Source organism: Amborella trichopoda, chromosome 6 (genome assembly GCF_054954075.1).
Source record: "Amborella trichopoda isolate Santa Cruz 75 chromosome 6, AtrichopodaSantaCruz75HAP2 v2.0, whole genome shotgun sequence".
Lineage (NCBI taxonomy): Eukaryota > Viridiplantae > Streptophyta > Magnoliopsida > Amborellales > Amborellaceae > Amborella > Amborella trichopoda.
The window spans coordinates 38,760,348-38,766,169 of NC_142341.1; the positions used below are offsets into that span (position 1 = coordinate 38,760,348).

The 5,822-nt window shown below is 32.2% G+C and overlaps 1 long non-coding RNA gene across 1 annotated transcript; it reads left to right on the forward strand.

The window, feature by feature from the left end:
- Window positions 1-362: 362 nt before the first annotated feature.
- LOC148781745 (uncharacterized) lies at window positions 363-5,196 on the forward strand. Its single transcript, XR_016058326.1, has 2 exons — window positions 363-565; window positions 4,814-5,196. It is a non-coding gene; the product is annotated as an uncharacterized LOC148781745 (long non-coding RNA).
- The last annotated feature ends 626 nt before the right edge of the window (window positions 5,197-5,822 follow it).

Consider the following 5,822-nt stretch of genomic DNA (forward strand, 5'->3'; position numbering starts at 1 on the left):
GGAAGAGAGAGGTGGTCTTTCAAATCTTTGATCATTTGTTCCCTAACCTCCCTGATTTTGAGAAGTTTAGTGTCATTTTTCTGGTGGAAAGAAAGTGACAACAGTCAAGCTGGTATGGTACTTATGGAGCTTGGCTCCTTTTAATTAATCAAATTATTTTTAATGATTAAAAAAAAGGAAAAGAAAAGGAAAGATAAAGTCAAGTTATAACTTTAGGGGCTCGAGAACAACTATTTTGTTTCCTTTTTATTATGGGGAAGGACGCCAAGGAAATTGATAGAGAATTAACATAATATTTGTAAAGGATAGAAGACTTGCTCAATTGGCCCTATATTATACTAATCTATACGTACCTCTGCATAAAACGATGGGCCTGGTACAATGATACTCCAAGTCCCTCTGCTTTCTATTAATGCCTCTGTGGAGAGACAAGCTCATTCACACAAACCTGTGCTTCTCTCTCTCTCTAATGGCGTTGAAGAAGGTTTTACAACTGTCTTTCTTGAATGTCAAGCTTTTACAACTTTTAATCCTGGGTTTGGCCATCGGATGCTTTTCTCAACAGGTATGAAGATCTCTCTCTCTCTCTCTCTTATATATCAATGGTGTTAAAGATGCTTTTCTCTTTCTTTTACCTCTTTCTTGGCTTCTCTCTCCCTCTCTCTCTCTCAACCACAAACCTGCACATGCACCCTCTTTTTTGATAACTACACATATACACTCTCATCAGATGTGAAAATTGAGGAACTGAGCTTGAGCAGTTGACGTGTTGACGTCAAGCAATGCTATATCTTAAGTTCAATTTCTACTACTAACCTACTTAAAGAGCATTTATCTTTATTGCAAGGAGGTTGACTCAACAACTATTTTTATTCATTAGATATCAAATTGGATATGGATAGCTCCAAGTGAGTGAGATTTTTTTTAAAAACTTTGTGTCTATTCAATAATATACTCTTATAACCACCCATTTCAAAATTTAAGGAATAAGAATGATTGTGGCTTCCATATACAAAAAATAAATGGTCTCTTCGTAAATAATTTCATATTTGAAATGGTGTGGTTTGTAGAATGGTGAGGTCGATATTTAAAGTACGCCACACTTTCTGAAACTGTCAAAAGGTGTTGTTCCATTACTAGAAATCTTTGTGATGGGAAATGTTGTTTTAATCTCTAGTTATAAAATTTAGGGAAAAGCTTATATAGAGCTCTAAACAATCAAATTAGAATATACCTCAACAATTTCACTAAAAGAGGTTGTTTGATTCCCAAATATCTTCAAATTGATCATCACGATGTCAAGATGCATGGACATAAGAAAAGAAAATGGATTTTAAGTTTTGGAAATAGTACATCTTGTAATGCATTTTTGGACTATCAATTTTCAAGATTTTCAAGTTTTCGTAGATCTGCTTGATCTACAGTATTTTTTAAGCTTGAAATTTTATAATTAAAGATAAAAATATATTCTAAGTCTATCACAAAGATTTCCAGTATAAAAACCACATTTCTCGACACTCTTTGAAGGTGCACTCTACTTTGCTTGTTTAGAGCCTCAGCTCTATACAAACCGCACCCTAAAATTTTTTTTTTTTGACCAACAAAGTGTTTTATACGTCAAAGGAATTTTTTTTTTGACAAGTTTACAGGAATGGAATTTGAGACGCTATAGCAACCCAGCTGCTACCGCCTTGACCCAAGCTCAATTCTTTTACCAATCCCTAAAATTTAAAGCATAAAAAATAGTGTAGATTGAGCATATCTATGAACACTTAGAAAATTTTGAAAATTGATGGTCCATAAAATGCAATACAAGATGCCCTATTTCCAAGACTTGAAATATCGTTTCTGATATCCATACATATTGAAGTCGAGATGATTGATTTGATGATTTTTAAGCATCAAAACAACCTCTTCTAGTAAATTTTTGAAGTGTGCCTTAATTTGATTGTTTAGGGCCTCACCCTTATATAAACCTTTTTCTATTTAAAATGTCCATAATGTTTACCAACAAGAGCAGGGGTATCTTGGTTGCTAAAAGTTCACGTAGTATTTTATTATTATATTATTTTTTCGGGGTTGGTGTTGCATCTATAAGCTATAAATGCTTAAAAGGGTCATAAGCACATTTTTAACGGTTTGGATTGAACCAACCTCATTAAAAGCTATAATTGAATTTTATTTTTTTATTTTTAATTTTTATTTAAAAAATATTATCAATATGAACTTTGGCAGTAGATTCATTTTTATACTTAAAATTAAATAAAAATAATAACAAATATTTTAAATAAGAAATATTGGTCAAAATAAATTTAGTGGTATTTTGGCTATTTTTATTCAAAATATTTTTAATCATTTTTATTTAGTTGTATTTATAAAAATACACCTACAGCAAAAAAATTATACAAATATATTATTTAAAAAAAAAAAAAAAATATGAGACTAATTTTCAGCCGTTGGATATAGCCTTGTGAAATCTCAACCACTGGTCCAAATGATGTGGATGGGATGCTTCTCCTTTTCTTATGCGGACCTTGGCGAGTTACACATTGACCAAATATTTAGGTCCATTCGATTTATAAAGAAAAGGTTAAATTGGGTTATTATGCGTTAATTGATCCACCATCCCTTTAGGGTATACTTGGACTTTGGTTAGGGACTTATTTAATACTATAATCCATGGTATTATTTGATTTTATAGCCGAAGTGCAATGGGGTATTATTTGAAAGTATTATTTGAAAATTTCAAATCAGCAATTTAACCTAGAGGGATATTTAGATTTGCAAATTTGAATTGATTCTCGATTATGATTGGGCTCATAAACTAAATGTTTTGTAAAACTACTCCAAATTGTAGTGCAAAAAATAAATAGTATCGCTCTTCCCCACCATAACAACATCACTACCACCACCTCCTTCACATCACATGATAACAATTTATAGGTCAAATTGTAACAATCAAAACATAGAGAGCAAATGAAAATGGTCCAAATTACCATTTAGTCAATTAAGAAAAAGAAAACACTCCCCTGAAATTTTTGGCAAAGGGAATTCCCCACAACCAATAATCTTGTACTATAGTCACCATCTTAGACCTTAAGTCCACGCTTTAAAGCTACCTAATACCCCAAACTAGTTATCCTAGACATTCTACTAATATGACACATAAAACTGAAAATCGATACCCTAAAGTTCAAGCCTTGTAGACCCTTTAAAACTAGTTAGCCTAGACATTCTACTAATATGACACATAAAATTGAAAATCAATACCCTAAAGTTCAAGCTTTGTAGACCCTTTAAAACTCACTCCAATTAAATTAAAATTGAATTTAAATTGTAGATGATGTTATAAGCTTTCTAAAAGTCCAAAAGTTGTTTGAATCTGACATACAATTTGGATGTGATATCCAAAAAAATTTATTCGTAGATATTTCAATTTGGTCCCTGTCCGTAGTTCAGTGACATGGCAAGAACTTTCTAGAGGTTTTTGGGGTAGTCTGACTGGTTCTTGGATGTATTTTGATCAGTCAAACCCTAGAAATCAGATGAATATTTCCTAGAAGATGTCCAGAACTCAAGGCTACATAAATCCCCATAATCCACTATAAAAAAGCAAAATAAAAATACAAAAAAAGCCCATAAATTTGCTTAGAAATTTAATACCTAAAATCCCTAGAAAATATTAAAAAGGTAACCCAAAAACATCCTAGAAAAATGCCTCATAAATTAGGAGCCTAAAATCTTAGAAACATTTCCTATAAAATCTCAAAAATATTCGCTCAGGCTAAAAAAACCTTAGATATAGGAAAAAACCTCGGCTAAAACCCTAAGTTAAATCTCCGAAAATGTTCAACCAAAATTCTCTACAAATCCCCAATCAAATCAAAATCTTTCAAGTCAATTCTTCAAAAAAGAAATAAAAGGCACTAAAGGTGTAAATCAACCCACAGTTTTGATATGGGTACCCAACTCCGAGTTTTTTAGGTGAGTTTCTCTCCTTTTTATTCGATTTCCGTTCTTAGTTACTTTTAGTTGTTTATTTTTTAATTTTATTTTATTATTATTTTTTAATATTGTTTGATTTCAAGCCAGAGTTGTCGGCAGTTCTTATAATAAGTTTGTCTTTGGAGATCAAATCTATCTTTGAACCATAATTTAATGGAGCCCACCTATTTCTATTGAAAATTTAACATATAAATATAAACCTTAAGCGCTAAAATACTGTACGGACATGTCATAGAATTATTATTATTTTTTCCCTTGCATACCCCGACACGTACTAGACACTAACACCCATGTCAAAATATAACTTCTTCTTTTTTAAATAATCATTTGGCAATTATTATGTGGATCCCAATTTTTTTTTATCAATAATCCTCCCAAGTAGCTTGTTTGACCAAGGGAATAAATGATAAAACAATAACAACAACGACAACAATGCTTAGCCTAAAGATAGATTGATACATAACAATAACATAGATTCATATACCCTGGCATTTATGCATTTTAACTCATGATGAGAGATTAACATTGTGGCATCAATGGTGATGGTGGGTGATGCAGCTAGGACACTTAGGATAAGAGAGTTGATAATGTAGATTTGACACATCTTTTAACATAATCTCAAAAAGTAGCATATCATTTAAGATAACATGAAATCTACAAAATCCAAATAAAATGAACGATGTTGATTATTGCAACTTTATTTTTACAAATGGGGTTGCAATTTTAAATAAAGTTTTTCATGTTTAATTGACCATGCGAGTAATTTTATCTTCTCTAATAATTTTGGCATTTATGCTCATTTGGGCAGGATATTAGGGCAGATTTGAAGGAAATGATGAGCACAATAGATATGTCAATGGATTATCAAAGTTTTGACCGAGCCCCAACATTCACTGTACCTCATTCGACACCCTTGGAGCCTCCAACAAGCAAGACCTCCTCTACCAAATTTCTAATTCCATAAAAGAGAAGACAGAAAAATTAATGACAAAAAATCACAGAATTTCCTGACATTTAGGTAAAAATACATTGTCTTAAGGATATTTGGTATCATGCAAAGGAAGTGGATTATGCGAGTATTTGAGTTATCTTTCCTTCTACTTTTTGGACAATAATTCGATTATGCTCATGGGCATGTGTGTCTTTTGAATCTAAATTTTCCATCGTTTATATAGAAAACCTTGAAAGCAATCCATGAAACACAAAAAAGAAGAAACAAACACAAAAAAAAGAAACAACCAATCACAACGCAAAGATATACGTGGTTCGGCAACGAGCCTACGTCCACGAGAGATGAGAGCTATTTTACTGGCAATGGAGAATAGGGTTACAATAGCTCTCTTCCTCACGCCTCTCTGTTCTCTTTGATTACAAAAAAACCTGTGTTTTTCTCTTAACCCTAAAAAGAACCCCTATCGATCCTTCGGGCTTTTAACGGCCCTCCGAAATCGTCTCTTTAACTCTACCTTTGGCAGATATTTTTCCTCAAAATACAAGATATCAATCCTCAACAATTTGGGAAATGAACATTTTATTATATGACTGATTGCAATTCACCCTGCCTATAGCACATTGAGCAAAGAAGAAAACCATGAGTAAAGTGTGTAGGGACTATGGAGGGAATCCCGAAAGTAACAAAAAAAATAAAAATAAACAAATTGCATAAAAATGACATATCTTTTTTATATCTGATTCTTTCAATGTGGTTGATACGTTTCTCCCATCTTTTATGTGCACCTCCTATGGTTTGAGAGGTACCCACATCCCTAGGTTGATAACCAGTTACTAAAACCATCAATGTAAATTTATACATAATG